The following is a 13,650-nucleotide window of genomic DNA, read 5'->3' on the forward strand; positions in this document are numbered from 1 at the left end:
AGTTTCAGATGCAGATACCTTGCTATTAAAAAAAACCACCAAAACACTGAAAAATTACATATGCATTAAATAAACCTTAGGCCATTTATTTCCTTGATACCTAACATGCCAAAACATGAAAAAAACCCAGAATAAAAACAACAGAAAAAATGGGCCCACCTTACTATGCACTATTTTAAAACGCCAACCACAGGAGGTTGCTAATTTTCCACTTGAAGTAACTGCAAGTGGGGAATTATTGGGGAATTATTCAGTTCCAAAAACTCTGTAGCCATTTCGTTTTACCTTTCATTTTCTATCATCTACAAGTCAGGATTGTACATGCAGTTTAATGAAAAGTTAAGTGCACAAATCCTTAAATCCCAGATACAGATGGGATGCGCTGTGAGTGATTTTTCTTACCATAACTGATAAATATGGAAAAAGAAAAAAAAAAAAAGAAGGAAAAAAATGGAAATATACAGAGATGGTAGTATAAGCATAGTAAGTCAGAAATTATTTTTATCATACTGGAAACAAAATCTCTTCTTTCTATAAGCCCAAGATATATTTTCAATCTTTTTATCATGTCTCCATGCTATGCATCATGAAGATAGATGGTGATAGACAAATGGCAATAGAATGGTGATAGATTAAAACTAGTGACACTCAGGAGTACAGGAAGCTTTAAAGAGTACTTGGAGTATAAACATAAGTGAATGAGCAAGAAAATAATTTCTATATGCCAACAGACAAACACAGCACATCCCCAGGGACAGATTCTTTTTCTGTGAGCACCCTCCTGCTATTAACTGTGCAAGAGTCAGGGTTGGGGAAGGATGCTGAGTCAAAATTGTAGTACATGAAAAATTTAACCACAACAGATGTGTATTTTTACCTAACCACTGTTCTCCTGACTCACACAAAAGAGGTCTTTCAAAACTTCTTAACATGTAGGCCTGTAATTTATGCTGGCTTAGATGTTCTAGGAGATGGGAAATATGCATACTGATCTCCTGTAAAAAGGGGGAGATTGGAAGATCACAGATCGGGCTATTCTTTTACAAAAAGCTAACACCTGGGCAGCAATTTGGAGGCACAGAAGTTGTCACCTGGTCACTTGCACAAACAATATCCTGTCTTTGCACTCTGTGCTCAGGCTGTGAGCATGCTGAGGGGAAGGAAGATTGTGGTATCATCTCACTCCTGGCTTAGGTAAGAAGAAATCCCACTGAGTTGTTCCAGCTACTCCCCCACGGATAATTTTAAGACAATTAATCTACATCATGAGACGCTTACTGCTTTGGCATGCTACTGTAGCACTCGTTATTAAGAGGCTCAAGAAAGATGGTATACCAAGCACAGGGCTTGTCTCAATTAGGTTCAAAGCCCACATTGTTTCAGAACATTGAATAACTTTTGGAAGCTAATGGTGATGTGGTAAATGAAACATGCTGACAGAGCACACACAAGCTTAGTTGTCTTATTATTGGTAACACGCTAGTCAATACACTATGAAAAAAAGAACACATACTTTAAAAAAATGTAGAACAGATGCACTTACATGACCTCCCCAGTTTGCATTTCAGAAGACACAGATAAAAGATACACTACCATATACCAGTTCAGGTGATTTTCTGGAGTACACATTCGTAAGATAATCATGCAAACAATAAAAAAATTTCCATTATAAGAGGAAAACCAAAGCATTCACAAAAAAGCATCAGTAACTCTGCTCAGGGTTTGTAGTTTTTTCTTTTTTCCCTTCCAGTTTCAGGAAAAGTGAGAAGTTCTGAACAGGGTCATTCATGATACTGATTCAGCTGCTGCCTAGCCTTTCAAAAGCACCAGACCAGTTTTTCTTGTTTCTTTTAAGAAAGCAATACAATGGGACAATAACTTCATCTCCTGAACTAACTATTGTTGGGTACCCAGCTCTAGGCAATTGGCTTAGTCTGTGCAAGCACTTTATTACTACCCTCCTGCTTGTTTATATTTCTCAAAATACAGCATATTTTTCTCTTCAGTTGTAGTTACTTCCCATATGTTCATTCATCTTAGTTTGTCTCACTGGATTTCTTCAACTGTGTCTCATTACACAGTCTGATTTTTTCTTTCCAGCTGCATGCTAGGTTGATTTTCAGTGAAATTAAAGTAGATTTACATCAATGAAAGGAAAAGAAATCCAGTTGCACAGGCTTAAGATTTAAGAGACAATAAAGCATTTTAGGCTATGAGTTTTAATGCTCAAAGATTAGCTATTTATCTTAACCTCAGTTTTATCCTTCTAGGACAAAACAGTTATTTAGAGAGCTCCTGATAGGATTTTTACTAAAAGCATAGTTCCAAAAGATGGGATGAGCCACTGAGAACAATTCATAGTTCCCAAGAGAACAAGCTCCTGTCCCTTGCCCACTTCCCTAGTGCATTTATTTTGTGCATGGAAGTGCACTTGGTCACTCCTGAGATGACTTGGTTCACCAAACTGGCAGACACAAACCCAGGAGAAAAGAAGGGACTTTCCCTTGTTGAGTTCACAAAGCAAGTCAGCGTAACAAGAGCTCTAACAAGAGTCAAAACAGAAGGGAGCAAACCCCCATCACTGCAAGCTGGGAACTGAGGACAAGCCAAGGTACAGGGCAGGCATGGGGAGAGAAGGGGGCTGTGCAGCTTCCACCACTGACAGAGACTAGACCAGAGTCCGGAATTAGCCTCTGACTTTTATTACTGTAGCTGTATATTTAGAGCCAACAAGTGAAATTCTGAAGATTCACAGCCAATACATTTTTAGTGAGCCAGTAATTAATGATACATTAGTTCTTCTGAAATAGTCACAAGAATTCAAACTTAGTAGCAGTAAACACTTCAAAACGTTCAAAATAGCAGGAGACACTGGATCCTCCGCTTTACCTTATTCTGAACTGACCAAATCATAGAATTTTTTAGGTTGGAAAAGACCTTTAAGATCATTAGGTCCAACCATTAATCTAACACTGCCAAGTCCACCACTAAGCCATGTCCCTAAGCACCACGTCTACATGTCTTTTAAATAACTCCAGGGATGGTGACTCAACCGCGTCCCTGGGCAGCCTCTTACAATGCTTGACAATCCTTTCAGAGAAGAAATTTTTCCTAATATCCAACCTAAGCCTCCCCTGGTGCAACTTGAGGCCATCTCCTCTTGTCCTATCGCTTGTTACTTGGGAGAAGAGACCGACACCCACCTTGCTACAACCTCCTTTCAAATGTAAGAGAAATGCAAGAGAAAAATTTCCTGGCCTGACAGCCACTGGACCCCCATAAGGGATACAAACTGATAAAGGAAATATATGGAAACTTGACATAGAATGCTAGCAGAAGTGAACAAAAACTCAATAGTCATACTAAACATGATCGCTAGTCAAAACATCCCCAGAAATGCATCTCTTTTTGCAAGTAAATTAATAATATTTCCTTATTTTCTTAAAATAAATTTTTCACATCCTTTCCTCCTCTGGAACTGGAAGGATTCTGGTTTCTCAAAGATTGCTTTCTTGGTTTATTTATCCAAGATTAAACCTCCAATTCTGCATTTGGCAAATGGCCATTCCAAGCTGAACATGACACTTGGAGGCCAGCAGATTCTTTTGCATCTCACCCACCCCAGCAACTAAGAGTAGCGCTGTCTCTCTCCCTGCCTGGCCACAAAGAAAAGTAATATAGGATACAGCAACTTCCTTATCCATTCTATCCCACCCTCAAAGATCCTTGGTATGGAGGGAACTGATTCTAGATCACATCTACCATGACTCCAGTAAAAAGACTTTAGTTCCCACCTTAAAACACATTTTGCTGTGCAGTTGACACAGTCTTGAATGGAAAGCAGGCTGATAGTGTTACAGCCTTAAAACAGAGGAAAAGCAGGAAAGTAAGTTGTTCCTCTCAGGCATAATACTTTTTTGAACTGCTCCTGGAATGACACCTACCATTACTTCCTTAATCACAGCAAAATAAAGTTTTTGTCTTGTCATTCATGAATAGCAAAAAGCTATGCTGAAGTTTCTAAGCTGTTCTCAGAAGAGAAGTGTTTCAATTACTTTGGCTTTTGAAAGTTTTTTTCCCCCATGTCATGACATTCATAGGGCTTAGAACAGAAAGATTTCCTTGGTTATCAAGTCCCCCTATCTGCTATCACAATTTCAAATCCTTCATAAATTGATCAAGCTTCAGCTTTTTAGTGTTCTCTTACATTAACTGAGGATACTATGGCATTTCCAAAGCAGTGAAATACCAGTCCACACATTTTTTTCGCCAGTTATCATATTGTAGCCTACTTACTCACTAGAATCACCCACAGAATCAGATAAGTGTCAGAGAGTTTTATGTCTGTTTTTTAAATGAGAAGATAAGTAATTAGATCTTTAAAGACTGTACTGTAAGATTAAATTTAAAGTTACTGATTTCACATGTAAATGCTTCATTACCACAGCCTCTTCAAAAGATTAATTTTTTTCAGTTGCAGCTGGTTGCTCAAGGGTATACCTCAACAATCATTTCATGAGGCTAAAATGAAGCCTGCTTTCCAGCACATCCTACAACAATAATACTCTGCTGCTGGTGTGTAGAAAGTATATTTTGCATTGGCCACTTGAGAATCTACAGTATTTTACAGATCAGCAATACAATTTCAGCACAGAGGGAGAACAAACTCTCAACTCAAGCAAAGCTCATTAGGACAACCAGCAAAACTAGGAATTATTAAATATGAACATCCTGAGATAGGGTTGTGGCCTTGGTTTTTGTTGGGTTTTTTGGGTGGGTTTTTTTTGTTTGGTTGGTTGGATTTTGGCTTTTTTTTTTAAATAATATTGTTATAGGCCTTCCTAGTATAACTAGGTAGCCATTCAGTGCTAAGAACAGCTATGAAGTGAGAGAAATATTATTGAAGAAAATCAACATTAAATAGTACTTACCAAGTTATTTTCTAGCATTCCTTTTTATATCTGAAGGATCCCAAACATCTTCAGAAAGCAATCAGATTCTAATTGTACAGTGATTCAACTGACAAACACCAACTGTTCTGCACTGAAACAAAATATTTATACATTTATTGCACTTTAAGTTCAGATGCTGGTGAAGTGAATCCCAGAATAGTACCAATCAAGTCAATGAGTTAATTTTACCTATGAGAACACAGACTTTGGGTCAAAGTTTCAATATTATTTAAGGTTAGCCTCCTTCTGCAGTAGGGTAGTTGGATTTCTCCATTAGCAAAAGATTTATCCAAAAAAGACATTGACATACTGCCACACGCAGCCTTTATGCCACAGCTAGAAGGCAGTGAAAGACTTTCCCTTCCTCTTGAATATAATGTTCCTGCTAGAAGAGAGGCAAAAAAAACAAAAAAAACCCATGTGTTTCATAAAACAGTTTCCATGCAAACCATTTTAAAAGCTTTAAAATCTGGGATTGTAGTCAGCTGCACACCTTTATAATATGTGGAAATGGCCTGCTACAAACCAGCCTGGGTATAAGATACACTGCTGCACTTTACTGGTAGGAAGAAGCAGCTTTAGAATCAAATGGACATAAAAAGAATATTACGATAAATCATTTTGCAAATGACATGTTAGTTCCAGCAACTGGTGCCCGTTAGGAATGTATCATATTTAGCAGATCACTTCCACCTTCTCTTGGTTAAGATAAGCCACAGTTCATTTCAGTTAACAGAGCCACAGGAATAGGATGAAACAAGTATTCTGCTTAGCTTGTGTTTTGTAAACTTGAGCACCCATGTGGCAATGGAATCAATTAATTTACTACCCAGTCAATTTCTTCACTTTGAACCTCAAGCACTGCAAATCTCATTAATCTAATCTGGGTCGTAAAAAAGTTTCTCCAATATTCCTTCTCAGAAATGTTATAGTTACAACGTCTGAATCTTTGATTTACAGGACCTACAGACTTTTGTTTACAAGACTTACAAAAATAACATTCAATGTAAATTTTACAACATTCAACTTAATATGAAACTAAGACCACAAACACTGCTTTAAAAAGCCCAACAGTACACATGAAGTAGGTAATAGATTACTTCAGCATTAATCCAATTATATTTCTAGCAAACCAGTGTTTAAAAAAATTCTCAGGAATTCTCCCTGGGGAGATAAATTACAATGTACATTCACAGCCCTGAAACATACACTAAGGCAGAGACACAGAGTCCTTTAAAAAATTAAACGAGTGTAGTATATGATACATCATTTAAACACCTATGACTTTGATCCTCCATTCTCCTCCCTCGGGATATCTCCTTTTCTCACCTCTGTTCCTGCACAAGTGTGAATTTGTTACACAAACTACAGAACTCATCGGTACAGGCCACAGCAGGTACCAAAGTATAAATTCTTTTTAAAAGCTATTAATCAACTTTGTGAAAGAAAAAAACCCCACCGAACTTACAGAAAAACTATCGCTTTTGATTAAATAAGTCCATGGACTGTACACGGCCAGAGATACTGTCGTATGCTTGGGCTATGCACATATTCTGCCCTATGCAGATGCCACTGGAACACACCACTGTGCTGAGTTGATTTGACCCCAGCCAGTACAGACACTCTTAAGCTCTTGTTTCAGTCATAGGAGTCAGCACAGCCGGTAGGTTGGAACCCAAATCTGACCAACAGGAAAACATGCTGAATCACATTCAAGGCCCTCTCTGATTTTAAATCAAAACAGCATTTCTGAGACATGGCCGCCAGGAACCCCAGCTTCTATGCTTGTACAGCACAACTTCCACCAGGCTCCTGCCGACTTCTCTCAAGGGTCATAAACCCATCATCTCCTGTTGTAAGGACAGTTCAACTTGAAAACCCTCACTCATCCCCACTGCTCCATATACAACAAATACATCAAACATCATTATCTTCATTGCTTGTCTGATTATCTGGGAGCTTGTCTGACAACAGCCATAGAAAAGTTTCTCTGGTGTTCTTCTGTTCAGCCCAACCGATTCTCGGACTGCAGAAACAAAACCAAAATCTAATAAAGGAGTTTACATTCAGCCTTCCAATTCAATCAGTTCTTGCAGACCTATATATTAATATCTCTTACTCCTCTCTTTCATTTATTCCAAGTTTATATTTTGAAATAACAATGCACACTTTAAAACAGTTTCATTAATCCACAGCTGGAAAAATTAACTCAGCTTTACCTGAAAACCCTCTCTGTTTCAAAAAATGTTGGGCTGTAAAGAACAATGATACATGGGAAAACACCCTGTCAGCCGAGAATTTGATCCTTAGAGATTTTGTTCTGGAGTTCTATTTTGTATTAGCATGACTTTTTCCTTATAGGTTTGCTGCCATCACAATTGTGCTTTTTCCTCCAACATAAACATAAAAACACTATGTAGATAATGCTCACTTTTATTATGAAAATAATAACAACTTTTTTTATTCATTTACTTTTTGGTTTTTTAAGACTATCATAAAACCTCTTAATTTCTAGCACTGAACTTACCAAGTCTCCTTTATTCAGAATGGTCACAAATACCCCTGGTTTTCGCAGGGCTGCTACCAAGCACAATTTACACTGATTTACTACTAAGGTGAAGCCAATTCTGAAAAGATACCTACTTAGTATTTTTATTTCAATGAGACCAAAGTGGAGGAAAGACAGCTGTCACTATAATCAGAAAACTAGTCTTACTTCTCTATTTCATCATGCCAGTGGCCTCTCCTATCTACCATTACACACTGCTAACTTCACTGCACTATGCTTAATTCTTCAGGGCAGAATATGTACTTATCTAATTAGATTCAAGACACAAGCAATGACAAATAAGTCAGGATGGTTGGACAGAACATTCGTTATGACACACCCTGAAACTTTGCAATGAATAGTGTACATTATGTGATATATATGCAAGTTTTTTCCTTGTTTGCTCTGACCTGAGAAAGACCAAGTGTCTTATGCATTACTAGAGCAATGCATACACCTTTATACTTCTCAGACTGCCAGGCTGATGCATCCTTTCTGGACCTATCCCTCACCATCATATAGTGTGAGCAAATTCATACCCTAGTATGTAGTGATGAAAGATTAGAAATAAGAAGTATTTCAATTATTTCTAGCATGTCATTGACTCCTAAAGAAGGCCATGCCAAGTAGCCTGCAACTGGCCCAAGGAATCCTATGAAAGAGTAAAATCTAAATCATGTAATAGCTCTTTTCTATTAATATTAACATTTTGTGAAGCTCAAGGCACTTAAAAAATTTCCTACATCAGTAGAAAAGGATATTCCTCGACAATATTCATTTCAGGTAACTGATAGTAACCACATTTTTACTGGATTGCTCCTAAGATTAAACTCTCTGCTGGAGGAAAAAGGCACTTCCCTCCCCGCAAGTCTGAGTCTCCACAGTTCTTCTACATTTTTGGTTTTTTAAATCAGAACAAACTCAAAACCTTACAAACCTTTCACCAGAAAAAAAACCCAAACAAACAAACAAAAAAAACCCCACAAAACCAAAAACCAAACCCCAAACCACAGGAAGAATACAGCTGAACGGAATCATGATCCTAAGATCCTGCATACAAACTAAATAACTTTTAAAAAAGGGCTTTCATGCATTTTGTGCCTTTTTTTTCATTCTGAATTTCCAATCTGAATCTAGGAAATCTTTCCTTAGAAAATTTTAATTTAAAACAAAAATATATGGGAACATACTTATTTCAAATCCATTACTATTTTCTGATAAAAAACATTATCAACTCTAGTCCCAACTGGTATTAAAGCCTTAATCACAGATAAACTTAAACTAGATACTCAAGCTCTTACATCAAGAAATTAGATTTTTTTTTCATTACTCTTGTTAGCTAAACCAAGGGGAATTCAACCATGCTAATATAATTGATGACTTGAACTAACATGGAGTAGGAACTAGTGGGAACCAGAGAAAGACTTCCCAGCACTGTGTTAGTTCATGTCACTTCCCACCACCAGTGACTGTATTGCCTTTCCATTGGCATAACTAGGTTTCAAGTCAGGGACAGAAGAAACAACTAAAAGCTGTACACTGCTACAAACAGTTACAGAATGAGACTGGACTATAGTTTACACTAACAGTTGCTGTTCTTCTGTTTTCTATCAGGAGAAAGACATAGACTTGCCTTTACTGTACAAGATATTAAGTTCTAACACTACAAACCATCTGAAGAGCAACTCTTACCTACAGCAACTGATTGAGAAATAGCCATTTTGGCAATCAAAACCGCTTGCATACAGCCACAGAACCATGGATTAGCTGTAGCTTAGTACATGTAAAAGCTAGTACTCATTCAATTTTTGATATAGTGCCATCTGTCTTGGGAAGATAAAGTTCTGGACAAACACCCTGTTAGCTGAGCTTCTAGACAAGGCTTGACATTCAGAAACATTTTAGTTATTTGCATTGGATAAACAGGTTTATAACACTGTCAGAGCTGCCAATCAATTCCTTCAGACAGTGGAAACAATAATATATTAAATACTTTACTTGTCAAGCATCAGTGTATCTCCAGCCCCTCAGTTTCCTAAAGATACTTTGATACGATACTTTGGGAACTTGTACAACAGAGAAACCAGGTGCCTCCCTAACCATTACAGAACAGCACAGGTTAATAGGAGAAGAAAAAGATCCTTGCTTCCAACTTGACAAAACCGAAGTCTCACATTCACAGGTCAGCATCAAGAACTGCAACAAACCGCATCAAGAGGTAGAAGAATGAGTATGTAGCATTGCAGGGGAGGATAAGACCAGACACATGCTACATGAAAGGCTGCTGAAAGATGGTGTTCATTTTCATGAAGCAAGTGTTTGGAGTTTTAAAAATAACAAACAAGACACAACAGTTTACCAGACAGTTGTTAGTATTTAGTTAATATCTACCAGCTATTCCTATTTTTTCTAATCAGTTTCAACAAAAACCTGGGTATAATAAAAAAAAACACAAAATAGTGATTATTGTAAACTATTATTTCATATTTGTTCCCCTTTCTAATGTTATTTAACTGGTATGACTGGCCTTCCTGATACAACCAACACAGCTCTGGAAACCAAACATAATGGCAGATTTCAAGCTTGTCTGTACTAATCCCAGTCTCATTTCACACCCACATATCAGACTCCCTCCTACTAGCAAGCTTGGGCTTCTCTTATGGACACAACTTCCTTATCTTGCAATTAACATCCACATCTCCTCCCCAGATGATGCCAACTCTTCTATGAAACATTCAAGCTATGAAGACCACACCTCTTTCATGCTCTTTCATCAGCCCCTTTTGCAATCTGAGAATAAGCTGCTCTTGGGAAGGCGACTCATAAGTGCTCAGCCCTTTTCACCCTGTAAAACAGCCTATCTAATAAAAAGAAAAAGCACACACATGATGTTGCATCAAGATGATACTCATGCTTGTAGATCAAGTCAGGGAAGAGATTTATCTGAATTTTCAACAGTCAGCTGACAAGTTTCACTACTGAGTAAGAAGATTGAATGACAAACCAAAGTCTAAGCACCTCTACCCCTTATTCAGTTCCTGTTGTAAAAGGATTCCTAAAGTTTCTGTGCTCAGTTTTAAAGCACAGATAGAGAAGAGTGTTTCCTCCTTCAACTCTTTCTGTATCCTACAGTGAACCTGACAGAGTCAGAGAAAAAAAAAAAGTATATTCTTCACGACAGGCTTTTCAACTACTTCATATCCCACAGTCCAAACAACATGGGGATATTCTGAAACAAAAAAAGGAGGAGTCTTGCCAACTCAAGAAAATCCTGCTGTACACTCCTTACTGTTCTCATCAGTGTGCCGCTGGCAACCTATCATCAACTTATAGGGTATATAAGTCACATACAAATGTTCTCCAGAAGTTACAGGGCACTAACAGACAGCTAAAGTGCATTTGATAATTGCCATATATTCATTTTACATGTAAGCAATTACTGTGGTTGCCACAGGAACACTATGCAATTGTCATCCGCAGTGGAGTATACTGTTTAGGTGTGAACAAGAAGAGAACTGAAACAACACACACTGACAGAATGCTCCAGAGCCCACATTATCTAAACGCAGCTCAGCGCTACTAGAGCCACTAAGTGACATTTAATAAGACTAAAGTCTTGAGCCTGCTTTTCAGAAGACAGGTGTCCATACTGCAAAAACCTGTCATTACACCCAATATTCCAAATAGAGAGCAAAGAGACTTCTATTATGAATTACCTATTACACGCACATACACACACACACTTACTTTACCTGCAATTAAAGCATGTCAACAGGTCAGCAAGGAAAAACTTGCTCTGGCAGGTCTTCCATTTGGTGGACAATCCAGATCTAAAGTTTCTTCAGCTGACACCTTTCAGCAGCATTCAGCTTTCCACTACAGACAAGGCAGAGAAAGAAGTAAAAATTATCATTCTCTATTAACAGAAAGTAGCTGCCCAACACTTGAATGAAATTTAGCAGTTTAACAACTGGAGGAAAAAACACAAACCATCTTAAAGAGAACATGGTGATAAAATCTAAAGTATACAAGAGAAGCAGTAACAAAGTGTATTCGACAGCATGAGACAGGTCCACACAGAAAAGATCAGAGCTTTCAGGCCTTCCACCATTACCTTGGTGAGCATCTCTTGGAAACACCAAGGCCATAATCAGCTGTGAGCCCACACCACTGCAGAAGCAATCCACACTTCCCTTCCTCCTTGCTGCCTCCAGTTCACTGCTGCAACCCAAAAATGTTTGCATCCATCCTGCACCTCAGAAACACTTGTACCTCACACACTGAGTAAGTTTGGGGAAATTAAGAAACTGTTCTGGCTAAAACCACCAGGGGAAACAAAAAATAATAAAACACAAAAGCAGAAAAAAGTGGTGCGACACTGAATGCCAAAGCTGGCTACACTGCCAAAAAGCTGATTACAGAACTCAATTTTCAGACAGGAAATGCATCACAACATCTTGTTAAACAAGCTAAACACATGCAAAGGCAAAGGAGAAGGAGAAATCCACACCATTCTGTCAACACCGGAGTAATTTATATTAAATTTATATTTGACATGTAACAAGGCTGCACACAAAAAAAATGCAAGTATGAAAAGGGTGTTTATTCATTTACACAGTGCTTAGCATTCAAAATTGATTTTACAGACATCCTGCTAACCTGTCTAGCAGAAATTCCTCCAGACTACACAAATTAATTCAAAATAGGAAGGCTGTCAGTTTTTTTCTCTTATAAGCAAGGAGGTAAAATTCTGAAATAGTTTTCAGCATGCTGAAAGGAATCATGCAAAAGTTAAAAGGGTATATATATCAGTGGAGAAAATGATTATTTTGCATAAGCATAAGTTTTGGCCAAGAACTCGTAGTTTAAACCAGGTTCTTAAACAGATTTCCCGTCAAAGTAGCATGAACAAAACCAGCCCAAAATTAAGTGCTTATGGGAAGACACCATCAGTTTATAGATCACAAATATAGCATGGTTTCAGTACACGTTAGACTAGATGATCCAAGAGATCCCTTGCCATCTTATGCTCCTGAATTTTAGGGATCATTATACCAGGTTCCTCCACAGAGGTAACTAGAAATCTCATAACACAATTTTAGCATCATTTCCCCCTCCTCTATTAAAACAAAGATGTAGTCCTAAAAACTAGACAATTTCCTCAAGTGAAGTGATGCCAGGGTCAATCCCTCCATCCTCCAGATCTTCTCCAAAGCATTTCCTTCCAGTGCCTCTAACATAATCCTACTCCAGCCTGTGCCTCTAAATAACAGAAACCAACACCAACATGGAACCAGATTAATCCAGAAAATGTTATGAGCTAAGGGTTCGGTTTACTATTTAAAGGGTACTTTAACAAAATATGTGGGGGTTGTATTTTTTTTTTAATTCTACATGAAGAAAAAAGTTTGTTGTTTTGGGTTGGGGTTTTTTTGACCCCAGTTCAGAAAGGTAGTGCTTTGTGTAGCCCACTCAAGATAAAAACCCGTAAGAGAGCCATGACGACTTCTCTGCATGCCTTTATCTGCTGACATTCAGTATGGCCTTTGTTACTACTAGCTGGCTTCCACAACCTGAGGATGTGTGCAGCATCACTGAAATAGTAAAATACTGTTCACAAAATGCTAGCTCACCAAACCATGATATTTTCAATATATTTTCTCATCATGCAAAATAATTCCGAGTAGGGGGCTCTAGAGGAAGGAGACTTCTCCATAATTCGCAGTTAACACTAACTACTCACCTGTCTGCTTCATACATACATTATGTCTGGTCATAAAAATAAGATTCTACGTTTCTTTTGTTAAATACAGTCTTTCTATTTTTGTTTCACTGTATCACTTCTCTGTGTAAATTTTTAAGTGGAGCTTATAATTGTGTTATTGACCAAGCTGTCCTTTAGCTTAAATAATTAATTTCTCCCTTGTATTTATCTTTGATTTGCAGCATGGCTTAAAAACTACTGTCATACACATAAAAAAGGTATAGTCTAAATGAAGTCGTCGTGACTGAGATTTACAGGTTGATCAACCTGGTATTTTTCTTTCCTTTTAGCTACATATGAACAGTCCATCAAAGGGAACGGGGGGGGGGGGGGGGGGGGAAGAAAAAAAGAAGATAAATAGCCCCTACCCATAGCCAGAACTGAAG

General features: G+C 37.9%; 1 long non-coding RNA gene across 1 annotated transcript in view; it reads right to left on the reverse strand.

Moving 5' to 3' along the window:
* Positions 1-13,650, reverse strand: part of LOC135313276 (uncharacterized) — a 52,468-nt gene that overhangs the window by 25,585 nt on the left and 13,233 nt on the right. The window contains exons 4-5 of the long non-coding RNA XR_010372896.1: positions 11,253-11,376; positions 4,932-5,038 (exon numbers count right to left, since the gene is read on the reverse strand). This is a non-coding gene — a long non-coding RNA (uncharacterized LOC135313276). The remainder of the gene's footprint in view (positions 1-4,931; positions 5,039-11,252; positions 11,377-13,650) is intronic.

The sequence above is a fragment of the Phalacrocorax carbo genome, chromosome 4 (genome assembly GCF_963921805.1).
Source record: "Phalacrocorax carbo chromosome 4, bPhaCar2.1, whole genome shotgun sequence".
NCBI lineage: Eukaryota > Metazoa > Chordata > Aves > Suliformes > Phalacrocoracidae > Phalacrocorax > Phalacrocorax carbo.